Below are 14,487 nucleotides of genomic sequence, written 5' to 3'. Positions count from 1 at the left end.
CTGCCCATTATCACCCCCAAATTTGAACAATTCTTGTCCTCAAGCATAAGTTAAAGATTTTCTTTAGAAAGTCGACCGCAATCTCTTTTCCTAGATTTCTCAAGGATGCCTTATTCAAATCCTATACACTAAAATTTCCTTAATTTTTGTCCAGGTCCCTTCTTAAAATATTTCTAAAATTTAGGGACCGCAAGTTTAACCTTCAAAAAGACTTTACTAGATTCCAGGACATCGCATGATTTTTTCAAAAAAACCTTTTCATTGGGTGTTAAATGATTTTTTTATCCTTGCATATTTTAGACATTATTAATTTTTTTCTCTCTGACCTTGCACTGATCTAAGTTCCTCGCCTTCGTTTTAGCTTGCCCCCACGTGTGTCATGCGAACATCCAACTACGAGCAAGGTGCCCTTTCTCAGACTAAACTCATGCTGAGTTGCATTCATTTTATTTATGCATTGATCACAATTCCTACCTTCGTTTTGGCTTACCCCCACGTGTGTCATGCGAACATCCAACTACGAGTAGAATCCAATTGCACATTATTATTATTATATATATATATTCTATAAGGCTAAAACTAGCAAGGTCAAAAATGAATACTACACCCCCAAATTTAAAATGCGACAATGTTCTCATTGCCAAAATATTGAAAGAAGTCATGCGATGTACTTAAGAACTTTCGTAAAGGGTCAGTTTGAAAGAAAGCTAGCAGACCACTAACTTCTAGAAATATTTCATGAGGTGACTGTCCTAAAATTAAGTTGATGCTAGTGTATACGAAAAAATAGAAGCATGTTAGATAAGAAGATAAAAACACTAAGATCTAATCGTGGTGGAGAGTATATGGACCACGAATTTAAGAACTATATGATAGAACATGGAATCACGTCCCAACTCTCGGCCCTAGGTACACCTCAGCAGAATGGTGTATCAGAAAGGAGAAACAAAACTTTGTTAGACATGGTTGGGTCTATGATGAGTTATGCTCATCTTCCAGACTCGTTTTGGGGATTTGCAGTGGATACTGCATGTTATATTTTGTACAACGTACCCTCAAAGAGTGTTTCTGAAATGTCTTTTGAGTTATGGAGAGGCTGTAAAGGTAGTTTACACCACTTTAGGATTTAGGGATGTCTGGCTCACATGCTTGTGGCTAACCTTGAAAAGTTAGAACCGTGTTTGAAAGTTGTTCTCTTTGTAGGCTACCCCAAATTAACAAGGGGTGGATACTTCTATGATCCGAGTGAGAATAAGGTGTTTGTGTTGACAAATGCTATCTTTTTGAAAGAAGGCCACATCAGGGATCATAAATCACGAAGTAAACTTGTTTTACATGAGATTTCTAGTGAGATTACTGAGAGTTCAATAAGAGTTGTTGAACAGACTGATAGATCAATAAGAGTTGTTGATGTCAGTTCATCTAGTCAACTATCTCAAGAGTTTAGACTACCTCGACATAGTGGAAGGGTTTCGAACCCACCAGAACACTACATGTGTTTGACTGAAGCCCAAAACATCATATCTGATGATAGAGTTGAGGATCCATTATCTTATAAGCAAGCAATGGAGGATGTTGACAAAGATGAGTGAATTAAAGCCATGAATCAGAAAATGGAATCTATACACTTCAATTCTATCTGAGAGCTTGTGAATCAGCCTGATGAGGTAAAACCTATAGGGTGTAAGTGGATCTACAAGAGAAAACAAGGTGTAGATAGAAAGGTGCAAACCTTTAAGGCTAGACTCATGGCAAAGGGTTATACCCAGGTCGAGGGAGTGGAATATAAGGAAACTTTCTCACCTGTTGTCATGTTGAAGTCTATCAGGATTCTCTTGTCCATAGCCACATTTTATGATTATGAGATATGGCAAATGAACATCTTGACTGCCTTTCTGAATGGTAATCTTGAGGAGATCATCTACATGGCTCAACCAAAGGAATTCAATGTTCCAAATCAAGAGCAAAAGATTTTCAAGCTTACTAGGTCCATTTATGGGTTGAAACAAGCATCCAAATCGTGGAACATTAGATTTGATAGTGTGATCAAATCATTTGTCTTTGATCAAAATGTTAATAAGTCTTGTGTTTACAAGAAAATCATCAACAACTAAGTAGCTTTCCTAGTGCTGTATATGGATGATATCCTACTCATTAGGAATGATGTAGGTTTTCTTATTGACATTAAAAAGTGGCTAGCTGTCCAATTTCAAATGAAAGATTTGGCAGAGGTGCAATATATTCTAGGGATCTAGAACATTCGGGATCGTAAGAACAAGAGGTTGGCCTTGTCTCAAGAATCGTATATTGACAAGATGTTGATCAGGTACTCAATACAAAATTACAATAGGGGTTTATTACCCTTCAAGCATGGAATTATTTTGTCTAAGAAATAGTGTCCTAAGTGAAAGAAATCAGACATGAGAATTTCCATGAGCAGTGGAATGATTGACGACATGTAGAAATGCATGTCATCTTAGGCCTTTTATTTAGAATTATGAAGGTTGTTAGGTAGAATATGCGTCGATCATGATACGAATTCACAAGAATATGAGTTTGCATCGATCAGCATGTCGAATCTCAGCTAACCCTTTATTTTTCATTAATTATACATTTAATGTTCTATTTTTGTAGCCAATGTAGGAAATGAAGGCAAACGTGGAAACTGAACCATTGCATAGATGACCGCATGTGGAGAAACACTCCATCGCAAGGCAAACGCATCGATCAACGCATGGATGTTGTGGTAATCAGCCGTATGCATCCATCGCATGGAAGTTGCGCTTGTCAAACGATTGCAGTCATCATGTAGAGTTGCGGTATTAAGCGAATGTGGCCATTGGATGATTGCGGCTAAGCGACAATGCATTCTAATGGGATCAACGTAAGGTAGGTGGAATGAACACATCAACGCATCTACCTCGAGAAAATCCAAAGCTGATGTTGATATTTCACCTACCACGCGTTAGTGGCAGAGGTTCAGAAAAAGACTAACGTGCCAAACGTCAGACTCAGACAGTCCAATTAATGCTATCGGCGACCCAAGCTCTATAAATAGAAGCCAATGAGCTGAAATTCATTTTATCCAAGGTTTTCACCTGAGGTTCGCCTGGGGCGGATCCTTGTGATCCAGACAAACTACGTGAAAAGACGCTGAGAGTTCTTCACCTCTTTCATCCATTCCGAGTGACGACCGGAGCCTTCGACTGAAGCTAGATCTCGAGAGAGTCAGCTCCTCCACCCATCCATGGCACCACCAGAAGCCTTGACGCACATCCGCTGGAAGTAAAGTTTTGCTTCTAGCCGGTCATTTCTTTTTCCTTCTTTTTCTATATTGTATTGTATGATATTTTGGAATTAAACAATTAATACAATGTGTTTTTCGATGCATTTCTCTATTCCCTCGACTTCATCTCCATCTTCTTGCTTAGCATCTTTACTTTCATTGCAACACTTAGTGGGATGCTTGGGTATTACATACTTAGTCATGTGGATTAGGAATATAAAGCATGTAGCAACCCATCGAGAGGTGTGCGTTGTGCGAGTATGTGAGTAATCTTATTTGCTTAGTGTGAAGCTACTGCAACGCCTGTCTATGGGCTAACGCATTGCTTGTCTATGAGTGAAGTCAACAACAATCAACTGCCCGAGAGGGTAAGTGGTTGGACGCATTAAGTAAGTTATGCATTGTTCACTAGGGATAGTAACAATCTTAGATGAGCAAAATTTATGCGATTGTCTTGTATTATGTATGCTTCATTCGTCCATTAGGGATACTCGAGAGGGTAGTCTAAGGACAGGATCTAGACTTGGGAAGGTCAGGTCAGAATCTAGGCTTGGGAGAGCCAGATTAGAACACATAATACAAGAGATAGGCGCTTAGGAATGAGCACTATTTGTTATTAACGCATCGCATGCATCCTAGAGATAAGATACATTGAATGCGGTCACTTTGCTTTCATGCATTCTACATCATCGCATAGGACAAGAGTAGAGACTTAGGAATAAGCTCTATGGACACTTTGTGTTCAATACATGCAACCTAGAATTAGGAGCACCACATTTCCATTGGAAAATGACTTGTCGTGCATGGTTGTAGCATGATTGCATGGATTGCGTTGACTAGGGTTGCCCTTGCAATCGCTCTTAGTTTTGTAATGAAAACATCTCCGCATTTTATCTATTTTCCCACACATTTATTTCATGTCGAGGTTTGTTGCATCTCTACCTTTCATGCATATTCTCATTACGTTGTCTGATAAATAGAAGTAGGAGTAGGATTAACATAGCAACATCCCCTCCATTCTTTTATTCAAACTGTCGTATGCATATCACCGCAAACATATAGTTACAAAATCCTGTGTTTGACCTCGGATTACCCGAGAAACTTGTGTCCATGTTATATTTGGCGTGAATGCAAAAAAACTTGTGGCAGGACGCATGGTCATCACATACATTTATTAACGCATATTTATTCCAACGCATGATCATCGACGTATGACTATCAATGCATATCTTAGGAACATGCATCACATACAGCGTCCAAGGGAAGTTGGTTTTCGAGTAAAATTGACTTCCAATTTTCCTTCATCAATAATCGTTCCAAATTTCATTCATATTTGAACATACATAATTAAAGCACAAGAAATGAAAACTTACAGGTCTTGTACAATACGAAATTACAGCATGCTTAACAATGAGATCAAGAGAAAAATTATACATACCTTTGAAGACTCATGCTTCAAACTCCCTTAATCCACTCATCCTTGTCAACATCCACAATGGATCCTGGATTCCATCATTAGAAATGACATTATGGGCTTCAGTCAAACCCATGTATCGATCCAATGGGTTCATAACCCTCCTACTACGTCGAGGCAGTCTCAACTCTTGAGCTGGTTGACTAGATGTACCGACATCAACAACACTTGTTGAAACCTCAGTAGTCTCAGACTCACTAGAAATCTCACGTAAAACAAGCTTACTTCGTGGTTTATGATCCCTAATGTGGTCTTATTCTAAGAAGATAGCATTTGTAGAAACAAACACTTTGTTGTCACTCGGATCATAGAAGTATCCACCTCTCGTTTTACTGGGGTAGCCTACAAAGAGATAAACTTTCGAACACGGTTCCACCTTCTTTGGGTTAGTCACAAGCACATGGGTCGGACACCCCCAATTCCTAAAATGGTGTAAAGTACCTTTATGGCCTCTCCACAACTCAAAAGGTGTTTTAGAAACACTTTTCGAGGGAATGTTGTTTAGAATGTAACATGTAGTCTCCATTGCAAAACCCCAAAACGAGTCTGGAAGACAAGCATAACTCATCATAGACTGAACCATGTCCAACAAGGTTCTGTTTCTCCTTTCTGATGTACCATTCTATTGAGATGTACCTGGGGTCGAAAGTTGGGACGTAATTCTATGTTCTATCATATAGTTCTGGAATTTGAGGTCCATATATTCTCTACCACGATTAGATCATAGTGTTTTTATCTTCTTACCTAACAAGTTTTCAACTTCAGCCTTATACTCTTTGAACTTGTCAAGGGCTTCAGACTTATGTTGCATTAGGTAGAGATACCTGTACCTTGACTAATCATCTATGAAAGAGATGAAATATTCATGCCCACCTTGAGCTCTAACACTCATCGGTCAGAATGTACAAGCTCTAAGGCTTCCTTGGCTCTGTAACCTTTTCCAGTAAAAGGTCGTTTGGACATCTTGCCTTCGAGGCATGCACACCGGCAAGGAGTTTTCTTCTAAACTCTTTAGAAGTCCACATTTCACCACTGCTTAATCCTATTCAGTTTGATGTGACCTAATATTAGATGCCAAAGATGGTTGTTTCCTTAGGAGAAACCTTTGGTCTTTTAGTTGTTATCGCTGTACTGAGGATTTCAGTATTAAACAATGCTTTTATGACTAATGTCCTTAGTACATACAAGTTATTCCCCATTGAACTAAAACCAATCTCCATCCCATTTTTTAAAATAAACACTTTACTCTCAGAAAAGGAGACGGTATAACCTTGTTCAATGAGACAAGAAACCGAGATTGAGTTCCTCTTGATATGAGGAACTATGAAAACATTATCCAGTAACAAATAACGTTTCTTGTCCAAAAATAACTTCAGCCTGCCTACAGCAACAACTAAAACAACCTCACCAGTACCGACTCGTAGAGTCAACTCTCCTTATGGCAATGTTTTCCAGGAACTAAATCTTTGGTAAGAAGAATTGACATAATTAGTAGCACCCGAATCTAGAATCTAGGAAGAATCATCATTCTCTACCAAACATGTCTCCAAGACCAATAAATCATATTTACTGCCTTTAGACATCCTCCTCTTTTGGAGAGTAGTGGGATCAGTATCAGAACCTAAATAAGCTCCAAGTTCCATTTCAGAGAACACTTCTCGTTGATGAACTTTAACAGAATCAGCAACACTTGCTTTCTCTTTCTAGAGTTTAACTTGGGAACTGACACTACTGGTATTGTCATCCATCCCTTTGTGCTAAAAAAGTAAGGACTGACGTTCAAACAAATCTTGCAACGAGTCCATGATCTCGTATGGATTGACCATGTTCCCAACCTTTTTGGCCAAAGCATCAGGTATGCTAGCCAATATGTGAAGTAGGGCCAATGAATTAGCCTTCATCCACAACTCATATGCATTACGAACACTTCGCGGTGCATCAAGGGTCGGGACTTGAGAACATTCCTTGACCATAACAAATTCGAGGTCATTTACCACAAAATACATTTTACATGACTCTTTCCACTGTTGAAATCAGTCAAACTAAAGGCGTTTAACGGAAAATAAAAAATGTTGCTGAAAACAAAAACACATTGACCTACGTTAGGTTTTAAGCAAATACTCGTTGAAGAAACGTATTGAAGGAAATTGGAAGCGATGATTTCCGTGAGCAGCGGAACAAGGCTATTCCAAATTACAATCTTGAATCAACAAATCATTTACAGTCGACTTCAAAACAAGCGGTTATACAATTTACAGAGAAATTACAGCATGAAACAACAAATGTACAGAGGGAAAAACTATACTAACAATGGCAGAAGCATCTCTAGGCTCCGATGTGCACTCTGATCAAACAACAGCAACCACGAGCGCTCGATCTACACGACCGCAACATCGCACGAACACTTTGCGCTCATCCTCAATAATCTCCTCGGTCACGAACTCCTCCGCAATAGCGAACGGCCTCCACAGAACCACGAATGGCCTCCAAAAAACCTCGATGATGTCGAGTTAAGTCTGACACCACCAACAAGGCGACCTTGGTATTCTCAGTGTGAGAATCCACAGGGTGGGCTCTGTTTGGACTTGGTGTGAGGCAGATGAATGGAGGAAACAACGATCGCATACACAACTGGGCAAGTGGGAGAAGTCGGAGACCTATCGTATAGGTCAATGCCCAATAGTTTAGATAAAACTATGCGATCGTCTAGTAAAAGCTAGGCAATCGTTTAGCTCTACAGACTCTACACGATCATTTACCTTGGGCCAACGATCGTCTAGCAAAGCTATATGATCATTTAGTAGACACTGCATGATCGTTTAGCTCGCACCTGTACGATCGTTCATGGACCTATAGATCCGAAGCTCCAACCGTACGTGAAGAACTTACTAAACTCTTTAATCACGGGATCCATCATCCATTAACTACCAGCCATTCCACTAAAGACCAACAGTTGAACTCTCCTCACTACAGATATATTATGTGTCCATCCTAAAAAATAGGAAACTACTTTCCTTTATACTCACGGTTACCATGATCTAATAACCACCCACTTTGTTTGGTTATTTAAAAGAAAAAATATTAATTATCTGATAATTAATATTATTATAAATATAAATGATAACCAACTTATCATACTATATTTATAACCTATAGTTTTAATATTTCATCTCGTTCCAGACACTCCACTAAAGACCAATAACTGAACTCTTCTCAATACAGATATATTATGTGTCCATCTTAACCAATGAGCAGTGCGACAACCCTTCACAGATTACTCATAAGTACAACTGGGCTAATAACCGTTATGCCCCAGTAGTTACATCTGTCTCCTTAAGTACCACTAATCCATCTAATGAACATAAGTCATAGTCCTACTATGACTGAGTCTTCTCTTCCAAAGAAAAGTTGTGGCCACTATGTTCAAGCCTCGGAATCAGCCCTTAAGGGAGCAATCTCTCTACTTATCCCTGCTTCGGGAAAGGAGTGAATTCCATATTGTGGATTGAGTTCCCAGCTTTCAGATCAGACAAGTCCCCAAAAAGGTAGGCATGTTGAGTTGGCAATCTGGCCACTCTCACCCATACTAATCAAAGGACCGCCCTTAAAGGCAGAAGTTCACAAAACACTCAGGATTGAGGTCGTGTCACCTATGGTCGTTTAGGTGAGATGCAAGTCTCTAGTATCAACGGTTATATACAAAGTGTAGTCATCTCGTGGTCCAGGTCTTATACAAACTGTTTGTATAGAACACCCCCGCTCCATCTACCATCTGTAGTAGTCTACAACACTTGCAAACTTCTACAAAGCGGGTCGTATCCGTAGTGTCACCAAGATCAGGTATCCCACCTTAATCCTTATACTACAGACCGATTTAGGTTATCACTTAAGGCATGATCCACTTGTATATCACATATACATGCTTAAATTCATATAAGATAACTAAGGAGCTTTGTTTATTGGATATGAGTAAATGCCAGAATTAAATAACAGTTTTATTCATTGAACAATGTGTATCTTTACAAAACAACGAGACTCGGGGAGAATTAGGACACCAATCCCAACAATCTCCCACTTGTCCTAATGACTCGGGAAATTAATGTACAATACGAATAAAAATGTACAATATACAATAAACTAGGGTATACCCCTATATCACATAAATATCCAATATGGTTTAGCAAAACTAACATAAACCCCGTGTGACATCTAGTTTCGCAATGACATTTCAAAGGTTTAGGACAAAATCCACCAAAGGGTGGTCAATTTATCCCTCATCTGAATTGAGATATTCTCAACCAGCCATTAATACAAGAACAACTCTTGCTTTTATAACGACTAGCCATCATTGATTTGGTCAAGAAATCATTAACTTACTTAACAATTTTCCGTAAGTGTGACTCGTCATTTTAGGCCCTAGAGTTCTGTCCCAAGCAGCCAATCCGAAGGGAAAAAATTCGATTGGGGCAAAAACTAAAGTGACCCTATCCATTTCTTGAGTTCACCTTAAAATTGACCAAGTGCACAAAACCCATCCGAAGGGGGACGCTCCCAGGGCACCAGAGGGAGTGCAGAATAATCTTACGGTGTAAACCAATGAAGGAGACTGTAAGACGTGTTGACACACACCCTTCACCCACTTACTATAAATACTCTCTCCGTCCATCTTAATATTGACTCATGCAAACACCATCCGAAGGGGGATGCTCCCAGGGCACCAGAGGCCAAGCATGAATCTCACGACGTGAACATTCAGACAGAAACGTGAGTGGAATCATTGACATATCAGATACATCTGTTCCTCTCATTGAGTATTTTAAACCTAGGTTTAGTTTACTTAGAAAAAACACGATAAGAATTTTAATTAAGTGACTTTTTAGGTTTGCTCAAGAGTAACTTTTACCTTGGATAGTTGAACAACTTTTGATCATCATCCATTAAACCCTTTAACGGAGTCTTTGACCAACTGTCGAATGCTTGTAGAAAATCTATCTAATTCACCTTTTTAGGTAGGTTCCCAGATAAGGGTGTTCCGTTTCTATCAACTTAAGTACCCCATCCTACACAGAACCCGTCTTAGACAAAAGGTCCCTTAAAGATAGATTTAATACAATTTATCTTTTATGGAAATCAATTTAATCCTATTAAACCGATTTAAAGGATTAAACTTAGGTTACTAATCCCATTAGAACCTTTGAACTTAGGTCTATCTCAATCCAATTTTAAAACCCTTTTAAAACATGAGTTTACCCCAAGTCTGCATCCAACTCTTTCTTATCGATTTTAGTTCTAATTTCTTTTATAACGCTTATAACAGCAACAACCAAAACCATCCACAACGCAAAGCAAACATATACAAGGCATTCATAACATCTATAAATTAGCCTAAATGTCATGCTCCATGCATTGTTCATTCATTTCTACTTTTATGTAACTCTAATACAAATAAGCAATGAACCAAGCAAACATGCTTCCATTCACCCTTATACTATAATGCTTATAGTATAAAGTTGATGCATAAATATGCTTACTGCATGCATAAATATAACTCTTTTATTTCATAATGCATGCACATGCTTTCTTGTAATTCATCATGCCATATTATAACACTTATAATACATGATGCATGAATAATTGCACAACCTAAGGTGGGTTTCAAATCTATATGTCATATACTATGCCATATAAACCACATATATCTCATGTATATTAAACAAAAATTGATGAACCGGGATAATTAGCCTCAAAACCACAAAACTAAAGCTAACTATTACAAAAGCAAAGAGTCACCAGTTCAAACAGGCTAATTGGGTCTTGAACCACTTGGTCGAAGTCTGCGTCTCTACTGATCGTGCACCAAAATTGAGTGATCGCCTACACGAAAGAGTAAACGCTTTACTCAATCGTTTACCTACGTTCCAACGATCGTGTATCTTTTACTATGCGATGAAGCACGAGGTACGCGATCAGGCAGTGCACCATGCATAACGCAAACCTTAAACGATCGTCTAAACGACAACGATGCGGTGAAGCACAATTGTCTAAACGACCGCTGAACAAGTGCCTAAGTATCGTATACTGCGTGATCGTGTAGTCAGTGACTATGCGATGAGGCATGCTAACTACACGATCGTTTAGTGCACGTGTCTTTTATTAAACGATGAGGATCAAATGCTCCCACTCGACCATTTACCTCCAGCGTCTACGTGATCGGGCAACTAACGCTACGCGATAGAGCAAACACTTTACCCCAGCGTTTAGTATTAGCTAAACGATCTTTAGTAAATACTACATGATCACTTAGAAAGATCTACATGATCGTTTTACCTTAGGCTACACAATACGACCAACTCTTAGCCTTTTTCCTCGCTAAGAACCGCATCTCCATGCTTTGAAACTTCACCATGAACGACTGGAAAAACTCAAACACTTTGAATTACAGACTCAATTGCTTGTTAATTATGCCCAAAAAACCTAGGGGCCCTTACAAATTAACACTTCGTAATCAAAAGAAAGCTTTTAAACAGAGGCAATTAACCTATAAATATTCATCAATGCCATCTACAAACACATTTAACACTTAAATGCAAATGTAGAAAATTCACCACGACTATAAAAGAAGTTCGAAACAGAAGTGAAATTTGGAATATGAGAACAACCTGGCTCTGATACCAATTGAATGAAATCAGACATGAGGATTTCCATGAGCAGCGGAATGATCGTTCCAAATTCTATTCGTATTTGAATATACACAATTACAACAGAAGAAAGAAAACTTACAGGTCATGCACAATACGAAATTACAGCATGCTTAACAATGAAATCAAGGGAAAGAATATACATACCTTTGAAGACTCATGCTTCAAACTCCCTCGATCATGAACGTTCGATCAGTCTCCAAGATAGCAACACACGAACGCTCAAACACAGTGACCGCAACACAACAAGATCAATCAGTAAACACGAACTCAACAATCTCCAAGATCACGAACCATACAAACGGTCTCCAAAACCTCGAACTCAGTCGAGTTAAATGAGGACACCACAACAATGGCTACCTTGGTATTCTCGGTGTGAGAATCCAGAAGTGTGGGCTTTGTATGGACTTAGTTAGAGGAAGAGACCGAAGAAATAACAATCGTATAGACAATTGAGTGAATAGAAGATGACAGTAGTCTATCGTATAGACGAATGCTCAATCGTTTAGAAGAAGGTAAACTATCGTATAGCAAATTCCCCCCAATCGTTTAGCTACGACCAGCTGAGTAACTATCGTATAGTGTCACTCCATGATCGTTTAGTCTCTCTTTTAGCTATCGTTTAGTGAATCCAATTCACTTAACAACGATCCATGAGTTTTTCTGAGAATGGCAACTCTACAAAATTTAGGAAAACCTTTTTCTTTTTATCTCACGGTTACCATAAAACCACCAATAACCTTCTACTCAATTGGTTATTAGAGAAAAAGAGATAACTATCCAATAATTAATATTACTATAAATATATATGATAACCAACATACCATATTATATTTATAACTTATAGTTTTAATATTTCATCTCATGTAACATATAAACTATAGCTCTTTTTCTATTTTATGGTATTTAATGTAAATCTCATTTACATTAATCTTCCACTTGATGTATCCATACATCACACCGATCATATAATCGAATTTTCTTTTGTCAATTTGAACATTTCAAATCAACACCAAGACCTGATTTTTAACTTGAATCCAATGAGCTACTAAGGGGACCTTATGAACCTGTAGCGTGAAGCTTCAACGGTACGTGAATAACTGACTAAACTCTTTAGTCATGAGATCCACCATCCGTTAAATGCCAAGCACTCCATTAAAGACTGACAGCTGCACTCTCCTTACTACAGATATATTTTGTGTCCATAACAATAAATCAACAGTGCGATAACCCTTCACGGATTGCTCGTAAGTACAACTAGGCCAATGACCGTTATGCCCCTGTAGTTACATCTAGCTCCTTAAGTACCATTGATCTCTCTAATGAACATAAGTCATAGTCCTACTATGACTGAGTTCTCTCTTCCAAAGAGAAGTTGTGGCCACTATGTTCAAGACTTGGAATCAACTCTTAAAAGATCAATCTATCTACTTACCCCTGCTTTGGGGAAGGAGTGAATTTCATCTTGTGTAACTGAGTTCCCAGCTCCTAAATCAAACAAATACCCAAAGAGGTAGGCATGTTGAGTTGGCAATCTGGCTATTCTCACCCATACTAATCAAAGGACCGCTGTCAAAGGCAGGTGTTTCCAAAACACTCAGGATTGAGGTCGTGTCACCTATGGTTGTTTAGGAGAGATGTAAGTCTCAAGTATCAACGGCATTATATAAAGATACTAGTCATCTCGTAGTCCGATCTTATACAAACTCTTTGTATAGGACACCCCTGCTTGCATGTCTCCACATGAATGATCAGGATCTACCATCTGTAGTAGTTCACAATACTTGTAAACCTCTAGAAAGTAGGCCGTATCTGTAGTGTCACTAGGATCAGGTATCCCTCTTTAATCCTTATACTACAGACCCTTTTAAGTTATCACTTAAGGCATGATCCACTTGTATATCTTATATACATGCTTAAATTTACATACAATAACCATGGAGCTTTGTTTATTGGATATGAGTAAATGCCAAATAAAATAACTCTTATTTTATTCATAATAATGTGTATAGTTTATAAACTACGAGACCCTGGGAGAATTAGGACACCAATCCTAACACTAAGACACCTCGAGAGGTTGAGGAAATAAAATAGATTCCCCAGGCTTCGATTGTTGGAAGCCTCATGTATGCAATGTTATGTACTAGACCTGACATTTTCTATATAGTAAAGATTGTCAGTTGATATCAGTCCAATCCAAGATTAGATCAATGGACAACGGTTAAAACGATTCTCAAGTATTTTTGGAGAATGAGAAACTATATGCTCGTGTATGGAGATAAGGATTTGATCCTTACAAGATTCACAGACTTTGACTTTCAGACTGATATAGATTATCGAAAATCGACACCAGGGTCAGTGTTCACTTTAAATGAAGGGGTTGTAGTTGGCGAAGCATCAAGCAAGGATGCATCACGGACTCCACTATGGAAGTCGAATACGTAACCGCTTGTGAAGCTGCTAAAGAGGCTGTTTGGCTTAGGAAGTTCCTTACAGATTTAGAAGTTGTTCCAAATATGTCTTTACCGATCACTCTATATTGTGATAATAGTAGTGCTGTGGCAAATTCTAAGGAACGTCGGAGTCACCGAAGAGGCAAGCATATTGAATGGAAGTATCATTTGATCATGGAGATTGTGCATTGCAGTGAAATGATAATCACAAAGACTGCATCGGAGCACAATGTTGCTGATTCGTTTACAAAGACTCTCACGGCTAAGGTGTTCAAAGGTCATCTGGAGAGTCTGGGTCTACGAGACATGCGGCACCTTGTCTAGGGCAAGTAGGAGATGATATTGAGTATAGAGTATGCCCTAGTTTATTGTATATTGTACTATTTTTATGTACTGTACATTAGCCTCCCGAGGCATTAGGACAAGTGGGAAATTGTTGGGATTGGTGTTTTAATTCTCCCGGTGGTCTCGTAGTTTGTAAACATTTTGTACACACATTGTCATTAATAAAATAAATGTTATTTTATTTGCATTTACTCATATCCAATAAACTAAGATCCGTGGTTATTTTATGTA

The sequence above is a fragment of the Benincasa hispida genome, chromosome 5 (genome assembly GCF_027475165.1).
Source record: "Benincasa hispida cultivar pf3 chromosome 5, pf3_genome.v1.1, whole genome shotgun sequence".
Lineage (NCBI taxonomy): Eukaryota > Viridiplantae > Streptophyta > Magnoliopsida > Cucurbitales > Cucurbitaceae > Benincasa > Benincasa hispida.
Note: the sequence above shows the minus strand (reverse complement) of the source record.